Below are 10448 nucleotides of genomic sequence, written 5' to 3'. Positions count from 1 at the left end.
ATGTATAGTTTATCTTTAGGGAGTAAAAATAGAATTCAAAGTATGTGCATGATTGTGCTTCTCTTTCTGTCTCTGAATCACAAATGTAAAAGGGGTCTTCTTGTGTCTCCCCATCCCCAATCTTTTTGTAATCAGTGGCATATCACTCTGTAAGAAAGCTTATGTAGTAAAATGAAATGTGGGATTTTATGGGAAAGGAGAGCATTACACATTTACAAAATCTCCAAATGAGTTTATTTTATCATCTTACATTCCTTCTCTCCTGAATGTCACTCATTTGCTCTTCCATACCCACATAGTTACAAGCACTGAACTTGGGATACCAAGTTTTGCCAGTTTTGGCCAGGATAGTTGGTGTGCAAAGTAGAGGACAGGAGACACTTCTGTCATGTCCTCATTGCAGTTTGTATTTCTTCTTGATTGGTGGTGACCAACTACTTTGGATAGATCTGTATATTCTTTTGTAGTCACTGGCTGTTAAGTTGTGGCCCTTTGCCAGAGAATATGACTTATTTCAGCTTGCTTAAACCTTAGATTTGATTACTGCTTATTGACTGTTTTTCTCCATTTGAATTATGTTTTTAGTCTGTTTTCTTGGTGAACTAATGGGAAAAGGAATGCTGTATGTAACATGCTGCTACTTCATTGCTGTGGTCCTGATATCGGGGACTTCCACTGTCAAGCCATATATGCTGTGGTCTTAGCCAAGTGTGGGCTTTTTTTTCTGGGTGTAACCAACACTCTTCCAGTTTATCCCTGGAAGCAGTGTCTTGGGAACTGTGTTCTTCATTGTAATTGTATGCTGTTCTTTCAATCCTTGTTCTGCTGCTTCTTCCAGTGCTTAAACACATACACATGTCTGTTCATATTATGTTCACATCCGTGCCAGCCCCAAATGTGTTATTAATTTTGAAAATGTTTTAATGGCTGAACTGGATATTCATCTTGAACAGTTTTTCTGCAGAATCATAACTGAATGGACTTTTTTTATTTTTGGTCAGGCTGTAGGATTCACCTGTGTCACATACACTGTTGTTAATGTTGGCTGTTCATGGCCAACAGAAGCAGAAAAACTATGTGAAGAAATACAGTGTCACAAACGCAAGAGCAAGTCTGAGGAATTTGCTATTGATTTTATGACACCCTTCAGGATAGAAACATCATTTAAGTATCTTGGAAGTACTCAACAAGAGATACTCTGTTTCATGGTAAGAAAGCCAAGTGCCTGAGATTTTTCAAAGCTTAATGCTTCTCACTTTCCCATTTAAAATATGCTGTTTAGGATGCATTTCTTGTCCTGGTGGCATTAGTCAATGAAAAAGTAATTTTGTTTCAGATGCATGACAAGCAATATTGTGCCTCTTCCCACTAGCCTGTTGTGTCCTACATTAAAGTGAATGTACTCAATTTCAGATTTATTTAAGAAAAACACTGTGATTTTAGAAAAGGCTACCAGAACATCAGTGGATCTCACCATTACCTAAGTCTGGAAATCATTGCCTTTTAATGGTGTAACCCACACTCAATGGTACTTAATACATAACATATATTACTATAAATTAGCAATGGAAAAGTGGTGTAGAAAACTGGCAGCCATAGTTGTCCATGTCCATAGCTGTCCATATTCAGTCCAAGAGAACCTTTTAAGTCTGTTTTTATTGTTGGTATTAATTTATTCTGAGCCTCTAATATGGTGTTTTCAGCTACCAGGTCACTCCTTACTTTGAGCGTTTCACTTTTTCATGGCCATTTCCTATTTTTAAAGTTAAAGCCATTAATAGCAGATTAATTTATTAATCCTATAGGTGTGGAATTATGTGCATGAAAAACAGTGTTGATAATATAGGGATATTTTCATTACTGCTAAGCAGTTCTTGCAGAGTCACAGCCTTTTCTGTTTCTCATAACACCCCACCAGTGAGGAGGCTGGGGACGCACAGTAAGTTGGGAAAGGACACAGCTAGGTCAGCTGACCCCAACAGACTGAAGACCTATGCCATGCTATATGATGCCATGCTCAGAAATATAAAGGTGGAAGAAGGAGATGGAAGGGGACACACACACATGTGGAGTGATAGTGTTTTGTCTTTCCAAGTAACTATTACATGTGATAGAGCCCTGCTTTCCTGGACATGTCTGAACACCTGCTTGCCAATCGGAAGCAGTGAATGAATTATTTATTTTGCTTTGCTTGTGTGCATGGCTTCTAAATGAACCTATTAAACTGTCTTTATCTCAACCCATGAGCTTTGTCACTTTTACTCTTCGAATTTTCTCCCTGCATTCCGCTGAGGGGGAGTGAGCAAATGGCTCTGTGGTGCTTACTTGCTGGCTGGGGTTAAACAACAACAGATATAGCTCTTGTTTTTTCATTGTTCTTCACAACTTCTGACTCATATTTATTTTGTGATTTTTGCATTGAAGCAGTTCCAGACATGAAGTAGCTTTTGTGAGAAGCCTTTGATAACTACATGGGATAATAGGAAATGAGAAGATGATGGTGGCAATGAAAGATATGAAGGAACTAAAATCCAATGTGTTTTTCTGTCCAAATGACAATATTTAGCCAATTGTTATTCTGACATACCTGTCTTGGATTGAATGCAAATATCTGTGCATGGATTTTGCTGAATGTTAGAAACCGGAATCTTATTTTATTTTCATTTTCATTATGTATCCTTGTCTCTTCTGTTCTCTTCTAGCTAATCAAGTAAGAAATCCTTTTCCTAAGAGTCATGTAGACTGCATATATACACTTGCCTAACTTACACTCAGTGACTCACTAGTATCCACTAATCTTCTGTTCACATCAGACTCCTTTTATTTTTCTTAAGTTTACTTTGTGAGATAGGAGTTGCTAGGTTGTATAGTAGTTCCTCACAAATCACACAAAGAGGATACACCTTCTTGGTCAATTAGAGACCTTATATAAGTTAGGCATCAATCACTTCCAAGTTCATTCAGGTGTGCTTTGTTTACTGGCTTATTTTAACATTAGTTATACAACAGGAATTAAGATAACATACAGGATTATACAAATACTGTTTAGCTTCATAAAACATAATTCTTTTAGTTCAAAATTGCTGTCTGCACCCATCATGCAGATCTCATCTCTGCATCCCAGTTTAGGATGATGTGAATTGCTCTTTCCAAGTTCACTGAATTTCCCTCAGTTAAAAATGATTTTTTCTGTTCAGTTTATTTTGACTATATCCCACATACCTACTTGCATGAGAGAGATCTTGCAAGTATGGGGTCACAACATGAAAATGGCAGTTTGATCAAAAGAGGAAGTTTTTCCTACAACAGCTACCAACTAGCTCCTATTGAAAACCAGATAATCCATGTTTTGTAATCTGTATGTTTAATCAGTTCATATTCTATGTGTTTGATACAGTTCTGTGTATAATGAATAGTTAGAATTTGCATAGTTAGTAGCAAATTAAAATTTCATACATCCTAAGTCAATTCAGAGGAATTTTTTACTTTGATTTGAATGACACAATCTGAAAAGATTTTTGTGATGACAAAATGAAAACAAAGAGTTTAGGACGAGATGAAAGAGTTGAAAAATAAGTTTTTCTTTGACATATCTGTATTCTCATAAATTTCTTACAAAGAAAGAGAAAGGTTTACCCCCAAATGCTTTTAATATTAACAGAAAACAATATTTTTTCAGGTGATGGCTATAAGTAAGATTTATATTTTGTTTTATTATAATAGTCTTCAAAACCTCATATGCCTGTCTTGGTATTTCCTTTTCCATAATATCCTAAGTTACCTTGAGCACTTTGTAATAAATCTGCATTCAAGTCTTACAATTTTTTACCGTTTTTGTTTTTGTTGTTGCTTTAAACACCTGTTTGAATGACAGATGATTTACAGAAAAACACTCCCCTATTGTCAGACAGTGCTAGCCCTTGGACTCAGTATCTGTAGAGTAAATGTCTAATTGCATTGTTAGTTTATAGACAAGCATCTTCAGTCTGGTCTAAAATAATAGAAGAAGATCGTTTTTGGAACTTGTGTCTCTCTGAGATAGTAAAGAGATGGTTCTCTAATAATTTATGTAGAGGTGTGTTTGGTTTACAGGCAATATTTTGGAAGCAGGGGAGCTGCTGGGGGGGACTCTGTGTAGGAACAAACTGGGACTGCCGTGTGCCCAACATGCTGCCAGCTGGCTCCAGCAGACACACCACAGTGCACAGCTGAGTCCATCAGCCAAGCTGGTGGTGCCTCTGCAAATATATTTAAGAAAGGGTAAAATGCTGTGTAGCAGTGAGAGAGAGTAAGAAATGTTCTGCTGAGGAGGGGGGAGTGAGAGAGCTGCTGGATGAGTGTTCACCGCCAGCGAACGTTAACCCACTACAGCAGGCAAAACGAAGAATCATTTTATCTAATTACAGGTTTGCCTGAGTGGAGCAATACTTAATGCAGTATTGATGAAGTACTGTTCAGAACTGGAAACTTTACCCTTGTCTTTGTCTTGGGAAAGTACAGAGAAGATATTATCACTTATCTCCTTGATCTGCTTTTGATTTAGCCTTTGTATTAAGCTATTTGCTTACAGCAAACATCTCTTACAGAGTTGTTACGAAATACTTCTTCTCTATAATGTTTTTAACATACGGAAGCATTGCCGGAAAAATAACTGTTCTTCAGACTGGGCAGAGAAAGTGGATTTTACAGTTACCCATGTTCTGCATGCTCTTACACATCAACAACATTGTGCTGATGTATGTTCAACTAAGTCTTACTGTCCAGGTCAAGATAAGAACTTAACTTTTTAAAAATCTTTCTCTTTGCATAAACTGCAGATGATCTGCTTCTCAGAACTGACATTAAAAAAGCAGTGAGCGAATAGGAGGAACACTAAGAAATGCTCAGAATTTGTTTTTGGTTTTCCTCCTGGTTTTCTATTTTTTCCCCTTTCAAAAGGAACCTTAATGAGTGATCAGATGCAAATTTTGAAAATGCACAGAAAATATACATGAAGAGTGGAAAATATCATGGAAGTGTATGAAGGGAAATATTTCTCAGGTTGTCTAATTAATTCTTCCCTCTCCTTTCCTGTAGCAAGGGGAGTTAGTAGTTCTCAAAGTGTTCTTCATTATACACTGTTATGTTCACAATGTTGCTGTTATCCGATGCTCTGTATTGACAATGTTGTCTTTTTGATGATTCAAAAGTTATTTGTGAAGTAATGTTGTTAGAAAATGTGCATAGCAGCTGGAAGACTTGAATGAGTCAGTTGTATTCTTGCATTTGACGTAGTTTTCTCCTCTCACACGCAACAGAAGGCACTATTAATTACGTAACTGCTTATTTACATAACAGACAAAAGTTAAAGTTTACCGCGGCTATGGCAAGTGTAGTAAATTGTACCAGCATCAGTGTCATATTTGGTGGTAGGAGGTGGAGTACTGAAAATTCTTAGCTAAATGTTGGGGCAAGTGAACTCAAGGTCCTGTAATGAATGTCCTGTGAAACCATCATCATAGTTATACCATGGCTCAGAATATTGTTGAAATCAGCTATTTGATATTAAATCTTAAATGTATGAAATTCTGTCGGTTCAGTAGAGGTGTTGACTACATGCTATTAAAAAAGCCATTCCATCCAAAGCTGAGCAAAATGGGAAAAGTTTAATCTATCAGCCACGTGACTAGGCTGGACATTTTGTAAAATAGGAGAATATACATGTAATAAGAAGGTATTCAGTGTATTCTTTGGAGGGTCATTCAAATATTCTGGTTTTGAAAGCTAAAAAATAACTCACAGCAAATATTGACTTGGATGCCATATCCATATATGGCTTCAAAAGTAAAGGAAGAGTGAAGGGTTTGCTTTCTAGTTTTGTCTGTGGCAGTAAGGTGAGTCTGATTTCCCATATGACACCTGAAAATATTAAGAATTTACTTCAGTTCCACCATCAGTGACAATAGGAATTTTGAGACAAGGACATGGTAGAAAATATTAGTGGAGGAAAATTGCAGTTAAAGCAACTATGCTCACTTTGTTTCTTGTTCAAACTCTCTCTAACATCTCCTTGATATGTGAACTCCTTTGAGAGAACACAGGTTTAAGTGCACAAGCTTTGTTCAGAATGCTTCCCAGCTTTTTAGTGTGCTGTATTTTCAGAAAAAAACCCTCCTCTTCAGAAGACAGAGGAAAAAAATGCACATTTTGCCAGTATTTTTCTTTCCAGTATTTTCTAGAGAGAAAAAAAGAAATTGGAAAATCCCACTCCACTGGTGTAAACTTGCTAGGGAGAAAGGAGTGTGGAGTGTAATTCCCTTGATGCATTTTCTGTCTCATCTGTTCTTTGTTCTGTCCATTTCCTTGTAGTAATTCCAATAAATGCTTGAGCATGGATCTTCTTTAAATCATACAGTATTTTTCCATGTGTATTAATATAGAAGTTGTCACGCTGAGGCTTTTCACAGACATACCTTTTATAGAAGTAGGAAAAATACCTTTTTATTAGTAGGAAAGTTTGCTAGTTAAGTTATTACTACATCTGTTCCTAATCTCCGGTAATGGTGTGTCACATAATTATCCCTATTTGCACCCAACTGGAAGAGAAAGAAAAGTTTTTGCAATCTTAGTCTCAAGTGTGTGAGCTACTGACAAAAAGAAGACAGTATTAGGAGTGGAGAATGGATGCTAATCTTAAAATTTCTGCATCAAACCATTTAAGGAAGCATATGTGAGAATGTTATACTCCAGCTAGCATCAGCAGATAACTTAGATTATTGTATTTTTTTTTTGGATAAGAAAGAATGCCAATAACCCAATGTCACAGCAATAATATTAGTGGTAGAGCTGAGATTAGTCTAATTAGAAATTGAATGCCTTTGGGTAAAATGATAGGATAATTAATAACACGATATTAGCCTGTTTCCAGAAGGGACCTAGGATCAATCAAAAAAGTACAGGTTTTTGTAACACTTCCTTAAATAAAAACTTGACTGTTGAGTACATTTACATGGACATTCTGTGCACTAAAGTTCTTTTTGTAAAAATACTTCACTACTGACTCCCCATTGGAAAGTCTGAGAGAGCAATAAATTGGTTATAGTCACAGTTTTTGCCACTTGGTTCTAATTCTTTAATAACATAAACCCCATAAATTAATAATTGCAGTTATTTTATACCAGTTGTACATCCATATAAATATTGTCTCCTTTTTTGTTGAAAGTTTTAGGTTAACCTGATGACAGCATACACACCAAAAAGAAATGCATCCTCATTACTTCTATGTCATCATTTTAACACCCTCTTTCATGCACTGCTAGGCCTTCTGCTGCTTGTCTCTGTGCTTTCTTAAGTTTTCGTCAGTATGTGCTATAGAGTTCTTGCTGGCGTCTTGGTCAAAGACATGCCGTGATTGCATCTCAGACATCTCTTAATTCATAATCTGCCTATACTTTGCCAGAATGGCTACCAGGGAGTTCAAACAACCCATCTCTGTGCTTGACATAAAGTGTATGTAGTGCAGTTGGATGGTCATGTGGAAGGAGGCTTTGTGTGCTCTGGTGAAATGCTTGCAGGTAGAAGAGTGGCAGAACAAAATACTGTGGCTACTTCTGCAGACCATTGTCACCGATAGAACATTGCTTCTTTGTCTGACAGCCTCTGATCAGCAGCAAGTCAGGAATACAAAAGAAGATATGGAAAGAATTTTATTCATCATCTACTTTCTGAGGTCTTTGTACAGTAGTTATCCTCAGATTGCTATGACAAGACTGCAGTGGGATTTCCTCTTGGTACATTAATAAATAGAAACAGACTCCAGATCCTTGGGGGAAAAAAAAATTGATTCATCCTAAAACAATAAGCCTAGCCAGGTTTCTGCTTAATTTCATCTTAAAGTGATATAAATTTTCCATATAGGCCATTTTCTTCTGCAGTGTGAGTCAGAATGAAAATAATCTTCTTTGTAGGTTCTCTTTTTAACAGAAAGTATACTGGAAAATAAATTTACACTGTAATTAATATGAACTTTAAAAGTTAGCTATGCTGATGGAATGATTACAAATAGTCTCATAAAAGTTTAAGGGTAGGGAAATACTCAATGATTTACACAGCTATGACTCAAAACACGTTTTTTATCTCTCCTTCTGCATCTGCCGCTATAACAAAAACACTGGCCATGCAATCAGCTTTGGTTTTAAACTTTGAATTTTAGCATTGCCTGGTGTAGTCAGCCATATGGTGAAAAATTATGGGAACTTGTATTTCTACTCATGGACTTCTGGAACTTTTAAAAAACTGTCTCTGTTGAGTCTCAGCTTGGGACCCAAATATAAAAACACTCCTCATTGCTTGTTCTTGCACAGTGGAAGCAAAAGCTGTTAGTTAGGATTCCATATGTTTTTAGTGGTAGTGTCTCTACTGGGAGACGATTAAGTGCATGCAGAATTATAAGTATCATTGGTATTAAATGCAACTGAACAACTGGCATCGGAACGAGGAAGATGACTTTTCATGAAGCTGACCAGAAGCAAAGAATGACATGACAGACAGGCCAGTTCAGATGTAAAACGTTGATGTAAGCTTAAAGAAAATGTGCTTATGCTAGAACAGATTCATCTTTGTTCCAAAATGGATTGATCATTTCAGACTGTTAAACAATTTGTAGTAAATAAATTAATGTGTACATATGGATGCCGTTATCTGCGCATTAACAATAAGATTCTTCTGGATTAAAATGCGTAATTCAATAAACTGTAAGGCAGTCGAGCATGAGATATAACAGGCTATGATGTCTACCTGAAAGTCTGATTAGTTCATAAAGGCATATAAAGCAGCTGGTAGACAGGATTATTACCCTTCTGGCAATAAGGAAACAGAGATGGTACAGTTTAGGACTCTTTCTAATGCTAGCAAAGGTACAAATACTTATGAATTGTGAAGATAAGGATCTGTACTCGATTCTCCTCAGATCAGCACAGCTATACAAACATGAGTGCAAATGCAGTAAGACTGGTCACAATGCTCAAAGGCATGTTGCTTTCCATTATTCTCCAGTTTAGGATGGCACAGTGAGCCACAGCTTCCTGTATATACAAAAAAGGGACAATGAGAAGTTGTTAGTCACTCTGAGAAGAAAAGACTGGACAAAAAAAATAGTTCTGTTTTAACTTTATAGGCAAGAAGGAATCATGTTCCTTGTAGAGGAAATCCAGAGCTTGAGCAGAGAAAATCAGTCACTAAAACTTAGTGGTCCTTGGCTGAGTAGCTATTCAAGCAGTTAGACCTATGCGTATCACCTAAAGAAAGGGACATCTCTCACCTGTATAGGAGAAAAACACCAGCCTTACCCTATGTAAGGGAAAGGGCAAATTTGTATGCTCAAATAGGAAAAGCCTTTTGAGATGTATTGAGGGAAAACAGGAAGATGTTTGGGTTGAGGCTAGGCTGTACTTGAGATTAAAATAGCAAATCAAAGAAAAAATGAGCTAAAGACCATGCCTTTATGACAAAAGGGGATTTCTAGTTGGCTATAACAGCCACAAGGGCTAACTGTAGTTTCCTTGGCGTTTTATAAAATATGAAAGTTCTACTTGTAATTTAAGCAATGGAAGTAAGGAACACTGAACATTTATCATAGAATCATAGAATGGTTAGGGTTGGAAGGGACCTTAAAGATCATCTGGTTCCAACCCCCCTGCCATGGGCAGGGACACTTTGCACTAGACCATAGTCTACTACTATTTAAGAGTAGTAGACTACAAAATTAACATTCATGTAGAAGGTAAGTAACAACGAGCTGTTTAGGGGGATTCTGTCTGACAACAATTGTTGTTAAATCTGGACAGTAATGTTTTCCTCTTTTTCTTTTTTTTTTTTTTTCCTTATCCCAAAAGTTCAATATGTTGTGAAAAGCCTCTACAACCTTTTTGATAGACTTTGTGTTGCACCATAACAGTGTTTGATAGAGCATCTCTTTGGCCATGAATTACTTAAATTTACCTAGTTATCCCATCTCAATTATCTTTTGGGCATTTTGGGCATAACATGCAGTATGGGCTATGCCTTGTTTTAGATGTTCCCCAGAGCTTTACAAATTAAAGGAATCCAGCAATTGCCTGCAAAATAATTTTACAGTTCATGGTGTATTTTTTTTAAGGGTTACTGTTATGTACAATGACCTTCACAACCATTGTTAATTTTTACAGAAATCATTCTGTGTGATGGTCAAAAATGAAAAATCCTTTGGCTTTGAAGCCATTGTTTGAAGGTACCTTATCCTAAACTTCCTTCAAGGGATTTATTTATTCAGTCATTCCAAAATTCACTATTTGTTATGGGAGTTACTGAAGGTTAAACTTGGCGTGAGCATTTGAAGGATTTAAAAGCATAGCATCCTGTAGATGAAATAGAGCAATAAAACATTGCATGACTACTGAATCAATATTATACCATTTCCTGTATACTGAATT

This window comes from Eurypyga helias, unplaced genomic scaffold (assembly GCF_000690775.1).
Source record: "Eurypyga helias isolate BGI_N326 unplaced genomic scaffold, ASM69077v1 scaffold506, whole genome shotgun sequence".
NCBI classification, from domain to species: Eukaryota; Metazoa; Chordata; class Aves; order Eurypygiformes; family Eurypygidae; genus Eurypyga; species Eurypyga helias.
The sequence above is the reverse complement of the archived record's forward strand: the minus strand, read 5'-3'. Positions refer to the sequence as shown.